At 33.5% G+C, this 14,448-nt stretch overlaps 1 protein-coding gene across 6 annotated transcripts in view; it reads right to left on the bottom strand.

Moving 5' to 3' along the window:
* The window catches only part of LOC149532270 (Serinc-domain containing serine and sphingolipid biosynthesis protein), a 45,243-nt gene extending 33,027 nt beyond the window's left edge, over positions 1 to 12,216 (bottom strand). Inside the window, exons 1-2 of one of the 6 annotated variants that reach the window (XM_089803816.1) lie at positions 12,136 to 12,216; positions 11,515 to 11,960 (exon numbers count right to left, since the gene is read on the bottom strand). The gene's annotated coding sequence lies outside the window, so the exon portion shown is untranslated. Of the gene's footprint in view, positions 1 to 11,514; positions 11,961 to 12,135 lie in introns of those variants that run through there. The other 5 variants (XM_089803817.1, XM_089803818.1, XM_089803819.1 and 2 more) reach the window with 5 other exon arrangements.
* Between the last annotated feature and the right edge of the window lie 2,232 nt (positions 12,217 to 14,448).

The raw sequence follows: 14,448 nt of genomic DNA, 5'->3' as shown, positions 1-14,448 counted from the left end.
TCTTTGATGTATTCATCCAATTCTCTGATATCCAATCATCTGATATCCATTTTCATTTGATCATCATTTGTCTCTCTTGTGCTATCTACTAAGCTTCTTGATCTTAGTGTTGAATTATTGCCTCAGGCAAATTCTTACATGGTATTAGAGCTATACCAAATTCTTACAAATACTATTGTTTCAATGAGCATTCATAATCCATTACAAAACCCCCAATATGGCATGAGTAGGGAGCATGTCATGGGTGTCGCATTGTACCAAACAACAAACAAGTTTTACTACCCACATTTCCATGTGGACATTTTGGCAAACAAGTCGCGTGCATGGTGTCTCTGGTTTTCATAAAAGCTCGTGACTTCTCAAGGTGAATAGATCTGGAGTAGCACTGGGATGGGTGACCTCCTGGCTTCACCTCTGTGAGCATCACTGAGATCCAATCTGTGTTGAGTGTTCCATTCATTCTCATGAGAGATGGGTTCTATCAACCACCTCTCATGAAATATGGGTCAATGAGTTTGACTCAAGAAACTACATAATTGAAACTTGATAGCAATATCACAATTTGACTTCTTGTTGAAAATATCTCCTACTTATCAAATAGATCTCCAAACATTCCAAGTTTCTAGAAGCCTCCCCAAACCATTAACATAACCGTTTCACAGCAACCTTGCATTTTGTCAAATCTTTCACATATCTTGTCCACCAACTCATGTTTGGCATGCTTCACAGGTATTCACTACAATGCGTGTGGGCACTCAAAAACAACTATCACCAGTAAAGTTTAATTGATCGTTTATTGGAGGAGACTAACTAATTATATTTTCAATTTGATGTAAGGATCTTGAGCAATCTTTAACTTTGATTCTGAATATGAGTTTATTTATACATATATATGTATCATAATAATAATTTGTGTCTTATGTATGCAGACCTTCCTTCCACAGTACTAATGCAGATTTATTTATTCAAGTATGTGTTGTTCAGAATCTACAGACAGAGATCTTTATGTCTTATATTGATATGATCTGCAGTTGTAAATGATGTATATTATTTATGCATTGAGACATGATTACATAGGGGCATGACCCTACGTAGTCATGCCTCAACACATTCATTATGCTCCAAGAAGACACTGTTGGAATACTATCGGTGATTAGCATAACAAACAAATGAATCGGTACACCCATAATGCTCAATAATATATAATGTATAATGCCTGATGAAATGGTGTTTCACAAAATAAAATCGGTGATAACCATAACCAAAACTGATACATATTAAATGTAAACGGTATCAATACATGATGCTTGATAATCAGTAATCAGTTTATAAACGATACAAATGACCAGTCATTTGACATTTTAATAATATAAGATTGTGGTAATATATATCTTTATATACATATATATGCACACATATATATTACAATTAGACCTACATAATTTGATCAATCATGTAAACTATCATATATTATAATTGCTTCAATTTCCTCAACACTTCCTCTTTAGCAAGAAGGGAATTTAAACCGATATAATACAAGAATAAACACCACTTCAAATGTGGTCTATTAAGTTATGGTGTCCAGCAAAATCCAGCCCAAAGAACCATAACCATTGATTTTCATGGTGTTCGGCAAAACCCGGCTCAAAGAACCATAATGGTTATCAAGGTGTCCAGCAAAATCCAACCCAAAGAACCATGATAACACTTTGCTCCAACACATTTGGTGTTAGAAGATAAATCATCTATTGATAAGGTCATCACCTTATAATAGTGACCTTACACACATGAAAGATCGTCACCTTTCATAACACAAGTTTGCAAACAATCTAATTTTCAATTATTCATGAATATATAGAACTTACAAATGTATTTACAAATTTGTCATACCAAGTTTACCTTTGAAGTACTCTATTTTCAACTATGCCAGAGGCTTGGTGAAAATGTCAACACTGTGCTCATTAGTGTTGATATAAATCAGCTTGATAACATTTCTATCAACCATGTCTCTTATTGCATTAAAATGAGGGGATATTTGCATTTTATTGCACTTGGACAGACGAAGCATAACTAACTTTAATTGGGGTTTATTAACATCTTTCCTTTCATTGATAATAAGGTTAAAAATTGGCCTCCGAATACATTTTTCAAGTGTCCCACCTAGCCTTCCCTTCTTTTAGAAGGTTAATAGTTTTTATCAAAACACGTTTTTAAGTTTTCCCGCCTAACCTCTTTTTGGTTAGAGAGGTTAAGAATTGAAATGGAACTACGTATATTGGCAGCGTTCTTAACCTCTTTTGTTTAAAGGTTAATGTTTTGATTGCCAAAACATATATTTGAAGCTTTCTTTAACTTGCCACAACTTTTGACTCGAGCATTGAATTTTGAAAATTTAAAATGCTAGAGGGAGCAAGAGATGAGTCGGAAACATTAAATCCATAAAAATGCCATGAATTTCTAACTCTTTTAAAGCTCGAAGGTGGGCCACTTTAAAACATGTTTTGACTCGCAAAGATGCGATTTTAGCAATCTAGTTGAATGAGACCTTAGAGAAATATACACGATAGGGAAATGTACATGGTCACATGGCCCAATGGACTCCATTGACATTATGAAAAATTTGGTAGGCATGAGAACCGACGCAACACATCTACAGTATCATCTATCTATTTTTTCAACATTTTCCTTCTCTCTCTTAATTCTACTCTTCTCTATTTGAATAAACGATATAAACAGACAAGAAATTTTAGGTAAAAAAAAACCGCACGACCAACTTAAACTCCATAAAGTATTTTTCAAAAGGTTGTTGATCAAAGAAAGTTGAAAAGCAAGTCACAAACTCCTAGAGGGAAGAGAAAACTTGAAGTTTCAAGGTTATGTTTTTCATAAAATGAACAGATCTCCACTCTGTCATCAAAACAAAGAAACCTACCACAAAAAACAGTAACAATCTCTACAAATTATTTGTATTACCAAAGGCAGTGGCAATGCTTACCAACCTCAACCTAGATGCCAAAATGGAAAACACAACAAAAGACTCTCATTATATGGAAGGTAACAACTAATGATTGACACTTTCCATCTGAATGAAGTCCAACTCAACATTTTAAACAGGCAATTGTCTTCCTATCACAATTGATCGAACAAACGAATTTTGTTACATTACTATTCAATTTGTAGTAGAATAGCTCTTGTCGCTTCACGAAACCTTGTTCCCATGTATAGCTCTTCTTGCCATTTTGTGAGAACTTATTTAACTAACTAATATTTTTTTTCAAGCAAAATACGAGTCAAAAATAGTATTATGGTGACTCGAAAACACCTCTAGAAAAGGATTGAAATATGAAGCAGATCAAAACCCTCTTAAACCAAGCTGAAAGGAAAGCAAGTTCACACTTCTACTATTCAATATCTCTATTTTGCTAAATACACTCTACTCTTTTCCCTTCTTTTCTCAAAAGACAGGGATCTATGATTGCCTCAAGTTCATCCAGCTCTTTCTCCAATAACTATTGTATCCACTCTTGTTTCTTTTGCAAATCTAAAACATCATCTTCTCATCTAACCTTCATGGCAATGATACAAATCTACAACATTATAAATTGGCAATTTATCCACTCATTCTAGAAATTCAATTTCCTGAGCATTGTATAAAAACTTTCTCAAAACTCAGTGTGCTCCAATTTTTCTCCATTTCAATTTATTGCAGGTCCATTAAGGGAAACATTTGTTCCAAAAATGTGTCAAAACTAAATATGCAATCTAATTCTCTCCACTTGAAATCGGTATGCACTTTTTATTTCACATTGTTTTTTCCATGTTTTTCTTCACCTTAATACATATTTTTTCTTTATGTACTCAAAAAAGCCTTTCATCGTAGCACTACATTCCCAAATCACCAGTATTTGTCACTTGATTTATCCAGTGCACCTTCTGTTTGAAGCCTTGAAGGCCTAGATCTTAGTGTTGCTTTCCATCTATGTCAAGGGATGCATACGTTGTCTTCATGATTGTGTTTCTTATCGTGTATGTTTAAGCAATGGTTAAGCTTCACCATTTTCTCTATGACGTATGTTCTTGCTCTACTTGGTAAGGATCACTGGCATGTTCAAGATGTGGTTCCTTGACACATTGGTTATTGGTATTTTGGATGTTTAGATGATTACTTATTTTAATATGCTGATGTACCCCATTTTGTGTTATGAAATGTTGTCCTTCATCTAGATTTTTGTTTTGTGTTAATGTTTGGTAGCTTCAGTCGGATAATTATATGTCAGATATAATTTTATGTGAGATATAAACTTATTATATGAGAGAAATATATTTATATTCATATATAAAACAATAGTTAAGTTTATATACAATAATTATTTGATTATTGAATAGACATGTCCTCTGAAAGGACATGTCTATTCATGACCTATGTTTAAATATAAAAAGAGGATGTTGCATATGGAAAACATATACCTCAATACAGGCAATGCTATTACATATTGTAGCAAGATCCGAGAAACTTCAACATGGTATCAAAGACAGGTTGGACAAAATAATCAGAAGAATATAAGATCAAATAAAATAAAAAAAGAGTCAGTGATTTCTTATGTTTGAATGGAAGATATGCATCAATATGAAATTGACAACTATCTCTATTGATCATTAGAAGCACAGCGAAAGTGATTCAGTGAGTAAGATATTAGTGAAGAAGACAATTAGAAAGAAACCGAGTCACAAATATGTCACGACATGGTCAATCCTTTTGCAGAGAATTTATCACGGTATTCTTATGATTGTTAGTGTGTCTGCTGTATAGGGAGAGCCCTACGCTCGGCATCGAATAAGGAAGACATGTATGGGTATTGCTCAACGAGAAAACACAAATAACCCTTGAACAAGAGCGGACTTGATTGTCACATTACACTCAACGCAGGAAGATCCCACTTGCCCGATAAGACAAAGATATTGTCGAGAGGTTGGACTTGTAGTAATCATGTGGCAAAGACTGTACGCATAAGCAGAAAACTGGAAGACATACCATCCCAAATGGAAGGGAATTTGCTAGAACGGTATAGCCTTCAACTCCTTTTTGTGCAATAGAAAGCTGATTGGAGCGCGCTATTTTAACAAAGCTCTGGTGGCCAAGTACGGGAATGTTTGCCTCACTGATGACTATGATTCTCCAAGAGACTCCAATGGCCACGAAACTCACACATCGTCCACAACAGGAGGTAACTACGTGGATGCCATCGATTTCTATGGCTACACTCCTAGTATGGCTCATGGTGTGGCCCCTGCCGACAGAGTCGCCATGTACAAAGTGATATGGCCGATTGGCAGTATGGGATCCGACGCTTTGGCTGCAATGGAGAGCATGATAAGTGATGGAGCTGACATTTTGTCCATGTTGTTTGGCTACCACTCCCCTCCCTATCACTAAGACGCCATAGTCATAGGAGCCTTTGGGGCCGATAAGTTATGAAATTTATTGTTTTTTTTTTACTTTCATATAATATGTTTATATGTAGGAGCATATTTACGAAATTGCATATATATAATTAGTAAGGATGCTAATATAAGGAAAATTCATATTAATCCAACGAAGCTATTTAATAATTTGATATTATGGCATAGGAAAGATTAATAGCAAAATAAGATGTCTCAGATAACTTGCATATGTCTAGATAACTATTAGACATTTTCCTAATTTGACACATATGAAGATAGTTTATGATTTGATGTATATGAGATAAGTATTCATTATTGGGTATTACATCTATCTACTTATTATTTGTATTCTATACATATTATATGAGCTATTTGCCTTGATCTTTTCCTCCAAGAATGTTCTTGCAGGAAAAAGAGGGAGATTAAGATTCAGAGGGAGAAGATTGAGGATGCTATTTGGTTAACCTTCAGTGAACCTGATCTTTTTTTATTAAGAGGGAGTAAACCATGGTTTCTCTAAAAGTTCAATAAGTTGTCACAGTTAGGAGGACTGTGACTATGTATGGGCCTATCCCCTGTGTACATCATGAGGAAGTGACAACTTCCAAATGATGTCACTTGTATTTGGGGAAGGTGTTGTAAGGTGACGATCTTACAATCAACTTGTATTAAGAGATCCAATAAATTGAGTAAATGGTGAATGTCTTGTATCTCAACATTCTAGGAGGCCATTACTCTTAGAGTACTTGGTGAATATCATTGATATTTTGGGAGGCCAATACTCTTGATGTCTAATGTGATATCTAAACGTTTTGAGTAAGTGGTGAATATCATTGATATTCTGGGAGGCCAATACTATTGATATCAAATGTGATATCTAAACGTTTTGAGTAAGTGGTGAATATCATTTATATTCTAGGAAGCCAATACTCTTGATATCAAATGTGATATCTAAACATTTTGAGTAAGTGGTGAATATCATTAATATTCTGGGAGACCAATACTCTTGATATCAACTATGGTATCTAAATGATTTTGGAGTACTTAGTGAATATCGGATGTCGATATTCTGGGAGACCAATACTCTTGATATCAAATGTGATATCAAACCTTGTTTTTGGGTACTTGATGAATATCGGATGTCGATATTCTAGAAGATCAAGACTCTTGATATTAAATGTGATATCATACCCTAGTTCGAGTAATTGATGAATATCATATGTTGATATTCTGGAGATCAATACTCTTGATATTGTATGCGATATTAAATTGTGGAGAACTTCTGAGATATCCTTATATTACCAATGGTATAATATTTGTCTTGTGTTTATCCTCCCTTGCTAAGAGGGAGTGTTAATGTTTGGTAGCTTCAATCGGATAATTATATGTCAGATATAATTTTATGTGAGATATAAACTTATTATATGAGAGAAATATAAATATATATATATATAACAATAGTTAAGTTTATATACAATAATTATTTGATTATTGAATAGACATGTCCTCTGAAGGGACATGTCTATTCATGACCTATGTTTAAATATAAAAAGAGGATGTTGCATATGGAAAACATATACCTCAATACAGGCAATGCTATTACATATTGCAGCAAGATTCGAGAAACTTCAACAAACAAGTATGCTTGACAAATGTATTGAATGGTTACAAGTACAGGGTTATTTCTCCGCAGGTGTTCAGTTATTCCCAAATAGTGGTTATATGGGAGACGTCACATTGGTCATGAGCTATTTAGCCCTAACCTTTGTATTTGATTCAAGTGCAATTCCTTGCCGTGTTTACCATATGTTGATCTAGAACTGATTTGGAGTGATTCTAGAAATTGTAATCATTGTGAGTTCCCAAGTGAATGCATGATCTAATGTTTACTTGAATTTCATATTTCCACCCGATAAATTGTGGCAGTGTACTTATATTGATTTCAATAGTAGATTTAATGTTGAATATTCTGAAAAATTTTAATTGATTTGGGTGAAACTAGGGAATAAATCTACTTTAATTATTCAAGAAATTAAAAATGCATTATTTTACTACAAAATAGCACTGCTCAAAAATAGAAACTAGGCTTGTGCTTTCTAAAAGAAGGATTATGGCTCTCCAAAAACCGTCCTACTTGCAAAATTGGGTTTCGGAAGTGGGAATGCATTTATGGGTCAAAATGAGTGAGATCCCGAGCACTGGAATAGGATTGAGTGTGTGGCCATGTGTGGAAACAAAATCTTCCCCCTTCCTAGCATGTGTGAAGCATTCTAAGTTTGTTTGGAGTGCAAACATTTGGGGTGAGTTCCTCATTCTCTTCCATTTCCTCTTGTTTTCATTTTGAAATGAATTGACAGTTTTAGTGATGTAGAAAATGCTTTTAAATCTATTTTAACTTTGAGAAAAGCAATAAGCATATAAATTGTATTGGATTTGTTTTTTGAAATTTTCCAAACCGCATCCTTATAATGACTATTTTTTTTTAAGTTGCTTACAATTCCAAATTGATAAGAGCAGATTGGCTATTACTAATATTCAGACCCAAAGGGTATCTTTCATTTTTCAACTTTTCATATTTTGATATTTTTGGAATTAATGTCTTTTGAATCTATTTTAATAGTGTAATTGAGAAATTTCTGGTTTTACATGTATATTTATCTTTGAAATTTTTGAATTTGGAAGTATACATGAATGTATTGGAATGGGGGAAAGATGTCTCCCCCATAAATTTTCGTAAGGATCATGATGACATGTTTTTTGAATTTCTTGAGCCAATTTCTATGCCATGTTTTTGCATTGTTTTGTGTGCCACATTAGAATTTCTAGCAACTATTTGTCATGGCATAAGGGATCACTAAAATATCTTGTTCGAAAGTCTCATAATTAAGATAAAATTAATGTAACATGAGAGAAAAATGAACCAAAATAATATTCATGGAAGACATGCCCGCTTGGGGAGCACTTAACTTATATGATTGAGTAACCTTATCTCTTGTGAAAAGAGTACTTGATTCCACTTAGCCACACCAATGAGCTTTATGACAACCCTTCCCTACCCTTTCTCTAGGATCTGGTCCTTTTCAACTTGATGCGTTTAATGTTTTGCCCTATTGGCAATGTGCCTAGTGCTTGGATTAAGCCATTGATGGTTGTGACAAATGATGATTTCTTTGTTCCCTCCATTAAGGATTTTTCCCAGAGACTGTGATTAATTTTATGCCAATATATGAGAAGTTTATGATTATCCCTTAACGTTGCTTACATATATCTTGCATGCAATATATGAGGTTACTTTGTATATAATGTGTATGTGAGACTTTTCTCAATGTGTTTGGTGTGAGTGTGCTTTTGGCCTACATGACCATCTCCTAGCGTGGCAGGAGTGGAGCTTTTGATCTTATGAGGTTGAGAAATGTGGAACAACTATTGAGGATTAGAGAATCATGGGTGGAGATGGAAGACAAGATCAATAGTGACCCAAGTTTGTATTATATTTTAATTGTTCTATTGTAAATGTAATTTGGGAGGACGTTTGAGTCATAAATGTGTAAACTATAATATTGATCTTTGGAACTCTCATTATGAGATGGATTATAATGGTGATGCAATTCAGAATGATTGTATCATGTTATGCTTTTATGATCAAGTGTCCATTTGGTAAAATGAATTTAGGAGCTGTCTATTTGGTCTTTAAATGAACCTAATGTGTCTTTGAAGCATTAGGACAATGTTGTAATCGTATCACATGATCATCAAGTTTTTTGGTGTTGAGTTGATTCACGTTATTTCAAGGCCTCCTATGAAAACTTTTAAAGATGGAAAGTATTGCACCTCAAATCCAATGTTTTTTCCTAGGGTGGTGCATACAAGCGTTGAGGTCCTAATACCCCATCCTACCTTCTTACACACACATTTTGGTGGTGTCAAGAACATGGGAGAACTGAAACCCTAATTGCTTCAAGTTGTGCTTTGATTTTCCAAAGTGCATAAGATGTTGTAGACCCTCCTAAGCGGTCCCTTGATGCCAAGCAGGCTGGAATCCTGTATCTGAAATTGTCCTTGGTCCTAGTTCCCTTTTGGGTTCCAATTGAGTTTCAACCCAGGCAAGGCCGGTTCCTCCAGGCCAAACCTAGGTTGAACCATGGTCAAACCAGGACAGAACCAGACAGACCAAGTGCAAGCCAGCTACCGTTCCACTGAAAAACATTCAATAAGTTAGTGCAGAAAATTATCATTACAGAATTTGAATAAGATCTTTAACATTACAAAACAAAATTTGCTGAAGTTCAGATATTTATAACATCAAATTAAGCTAGCCATCAAGATCTCTTCCAATGTAACTTTTATATCCAATTGCTGATAATGATCCCTGTCTGATTATTTGGAACCTCTGTTTTTCTTGGGTTCTTAAGTGGTCCCTCCACAAATTATTTCAAACAATGGTGCAATTTGCATTAAAATGACACAGGCTATTTCCTAAAACAAAATCACATTTTCCAACAAACAAAAAAGAATAAACCCACAAATTTTGTAAGAAAATCAGCCAAAAAATCTTCAGAGAAATTATCTACAATTTTCCTGCTTTCACTGATCTGTACAATGTCCTTTTGGAATATTCTTCTATGCCACGTGCGTGCAATTCATCCCTGGAACAATCCATAGAACTCGCCGAAGGAACAGGAAAGAGGCTTTATGAAGGCCACGCCGAGGAAGAGCACACTTGTGCCTGGACAACAAATTCGCCACCAGATTGCGAAGAAATGCCACCTTAAGGGGGGTGAGGCCAAAACACAGGGTGTTTGGGTTGATGCATCTTTGATAGTTAAAGAGGGAGAGGGCAGTGGAAAGCGTCGTCGGGGGAGGCAAGGGATTTCGGTGATGGATGACCACTCAACTCCAAGTTTTACTCATGAGGAAGCAGCACGATGGTTCAAGCAATAACAGACAGTGGAGATGGCGGTGGCTCCTTTTCGTGTGTTCGACTGATTTAATGGTTTGGCTGGGTGGTTTATCTTTGTCAGAATATTCATACTTAGAATTTTTGTTTGTCTAGAGGCATATGTATGGGCAGGGTAAGGGTAGTATAGACTGAAAGACTTCTAGCCATACCATAACAATGTATCTCTCTTTATCAATATAATACAAATATTACCTATCAAAAAAAAAAAACAATCCATAGAACTCATGACTCCACCAATCCCAAGATTCATAAAACCCTAAGCTCTGGTAGCATATTATGGAAAGGCGAAACACAAGAATGATAACCAAAATATTTGATATTAACAAATGAGAAAAATTCTCCTTAAATCTACCATTTTCCTGTCTTCACTGATTCATATGACATCCTTTTGGTATGTTCTATGCTACATGTATGCAATTCATCACTGTCACAATCCATACAAGTCATGCCTTCACCAATCCCAAGCTCTGATACCATATTACAGAAAGAAATAACACCAGAATGATTACCAAAATATTTGGTTTTAACAAAGGATAAAAAAATCTTAAATAAGAGTTGCAAGTCAATACAAGTACGGGTAAAATGTCGTTTCAAATTGTTTATGGACAGATTCCAAATGATGTGTCAGACCTAAGATAGTTTACCACAAATCAGAAGAAAAGTGCTAAGATTATGCAGAATCCACATCAAGAAGGAAACAACTGCAAAAGATGAACCAGAAGCAAAAAGAACATGCTAATTAAAGACAAAGATGTCAGGTATATGAAGTTGGAGATGAAGGGATGGCTTACATAAGAATGGAAAGATTTCCACAAGTGACAAACAATAAGTTAAAGATGAAGAAATTGGGTACTTGTAAACTTGTTAAGAAATTTAATGCTTGTAAACTTGATAAGAAATTTGATTTGGGAAATGTCTACAGAGTGAAACTCTCTTTTGTAAAGGAAGTCCTTTGACGTTGCATCTATCTGTGCTTAGAATTCACTGTCTGAAATGACGTGCAAACACAGTAAAAAGAAAAACAGAACAAAAGAAAACTGCAGACACAAAAAAAAATCAGCTGGAAGTCCAGCTTTTAACATTTTCCCACACGTGTCATGGAGAATACGCACCCAGTGCCCTGATTCAGAGAAAACCATGCTACATCCTTCTGATAGAAAGGCTGCGTCCTCCCATACACATCAAATGACAATTATTATCATTTCCTTCTAAAAAAAGGAGGAAATCTAAATGATGGAGTGATGATGACTTCCGTATGAGGGAAGGATTTCTCCTTAAGAAGAAGGCAGAACAACTCGTACAGAGGAGTTAGCACGACATGGAAGAGCTAAAATTTCCTTAAAAAAAGAATCGTGATAATTAATTCTGCATGTATCGAAAAAACATCAGAGCATAAACCCTAGGATTATCCGGTGGTCGTTATAAAACGTGTATTGAAGACAATTAATCTGGTTCAGGGGTATGAGATGTAGAAAAACATTATTAGGGTTCGAATAAATAGACCCCCGAAATTGTCAGCAATCCATCCGATCCAATCGGCTTCAAATCCTGAATATTTCTACAACAATTGTCATCGATCAGAATTGATTATCAGTATTCACCTAGGAATTGCTGCTTCTATGGGGAAATTTACCTCTAATACCAAAAAAAATTGAAGAAAAAACAGATTTTCTAAAACTAATCTATAGAATGGAAATAAAACCAGGCAAATTCTGAGTCGTAATATATTCTACCTGGAGAATTTGAGCGAACTAGACCTGAAATTCCGATGAAGCTTACTATTCCAATTTGGCCCAAATAAGATTTTCTGCGTCGAATGCTCCTTGTGTTTTACATGTACCCTTTATCCTCCTCTTCGTCCAAGTTGCCAACGACTTACGAGTCGTCCAAGGAAAACTCGAAAATTCCTCTCGACAGGTAAAAAGGAATAATCTGAGCTTGATAATTTCAAAGATTTTTATTTTTTTTATCAAAACAAATTTGGGCACGAAGATTATTACTTTTTTATGTTCCCTTGATATGCAGAGAAACGAGACCAACTACATCTCTTCCTTGTGGGTTGTCTTTTTCTCTATGTTGTGACCTATGGCCCTTCTTGGGAGATTATTTTTGTTTCATTGTAGTTGTGTTTTTTCTTTATTAGTTTCTGCCGAAGGCAGGATACTATAGCATTCGATGAAATGCTACTTTCCAATTAAAGTATCCAATCATATTCTTTTATTTTTCAAAAACTTTTAACTCTATATAGTTTTAAAATATATTGATATTTTACTAATTTGCAAAAAAGTATTTATTTCTAATCTTATTGGTTGCATCCTTGCTACAGTCATGAGTTAGCTTTTATTTTTTCACTTTAATTTTTTTTTGTTAAAACTTTATGGCTACCATTAATATGATAGACAACTCACTCAAATGAAATAAATAAGTTTGACAATATGTAAGAATATCTTTGCTACCATTAATATGATAAGACAACTTGCTGAAATTAAATAAATAAGTTTGACAATATGTAAGAATATCTTCTTCATGTTTTGACATATGTTTTCTTGAAAAATTAAATTAAAATATATTTCTTCTTAACTTTAGACTTTTCTACAATGTAAATATTTGGAAAATCTAGTTTTATAATGTAAATTAGTTTAACAAATAACGGAATAAAGTTTTATATCATTTCTTTCTATCTTTATATTTGTTAATTACAAAAATTAAAAATAACATTTAATAAAAGTCATAAAATAGTAATATAAACATATAAGTCTTAGAATAAAATTCTTTTGTAAAAGTTGCAAATTGAACATTGTAAATTACAATTTAATTTTGCTGAAAGGAGAATCTAAATACTTGAATTATATAAGACTTAAGCTAAACATACATAAGTATTAAGAAATCAATTGACATTCTACTAAGATGATTGGTTGTATAAAGTATATAATATATAAGATGGACGCCCTCCTCTCTGTAAGCCTGGGTCAGAATCTGTCTATCCCCTACTATTGAAAGGGCACGAACATAAGAATTTGGATCTTTTTTTTGTAAAGGCAACAGCGGAAGCAAGATCTGGATAAGCTACTTTAGCAAGAAGTAGAACAACTACAATACCTAGCTATATTGCATACATTTTTAATAGTTTAATACTTTGATCTTATAAGCTTTCGGCAGGAACTTGACGCTCCTTTAACTAATGTATGTTGCAATCAAAATCACTAATTAGAACTACGATCAAGTGCTCGTAAAAGAATTGCGGGCTCGCCTCAAAGTGAGGCTATTTCATTAAAGAAAACAATAAATTATCTCTACTTAGTAGTCTTCTATTTAAAAAGATTACTAATAGTGTATGTTACCAATAATATGATATAAAAGAACTATATAGTAACATTAAAAATTACTAATAGTATATGTTAAATATATATGTACCAATAATATGATATAAAAGAACTATAGAATAACATTAAAAAAGAAATTTGAGTTAATCTTAGAAATTCATTTGAATATATAAAAAAATGAGTGAAATATGAGGATTATTGAGAGTGAGTGTATAATATTTATTAATTATATTTTAATACCTTTAATATATAAGAAATTATTTTAATTTTCAATAGTTTTAGTCATAATTTTAATATTGTTCTACATTCTAGTTTTTATCATATTTACTAGTTTATATATATATATATATATATATATAAGCCGAGAGAGTTATCCTTCTCGAGGCGCTTATTTTCATAAACTACCTTAGTGCAATAGGTGCCTTGAGAAGGATAACTCTCAGTTTTTTATATATATAAAAATATAAACATTTGCATCCTATTTTGATTTCAATATTTGGTTGACTACTTTTTTATTTGTTTTCAAGGAGATATTATCCATATTTTTACACAATTTACAAGTTTTTACTATAATATTTTCTTAATTTCCAACTCTTTACATTTTGTGTCTATTCCCATTCAATGTATAAAAGATAAGTATTAAATATAAGTTTTGTGTCACTTCAACTACTTGTCAAATTTTTCAAAATTGCTAAAAAGTTTACAACGATGGATGCTTTCATT

This window comes from Cupressus sempervirens, chromosome 10, assembly GCF_028749045.1.
Source record: "Cupressus sempervirens isolate cs-2001-9-10 chromosome 10, ASM2874904v1, whole genome shotgun sequence".
Classification (NCBI taxonomy): Eukaryota; Viridiplantae; Streptophyta; class Pinopsida; order Cupressales; family Cupressaceae; genus Cupressus; species Cupressus sempervirens.
The sequence above is the reverse complement of the archived record's forward strand: the minus strand, read 5'-3'. Positions and strand labels throughout refer to the sequence as shown.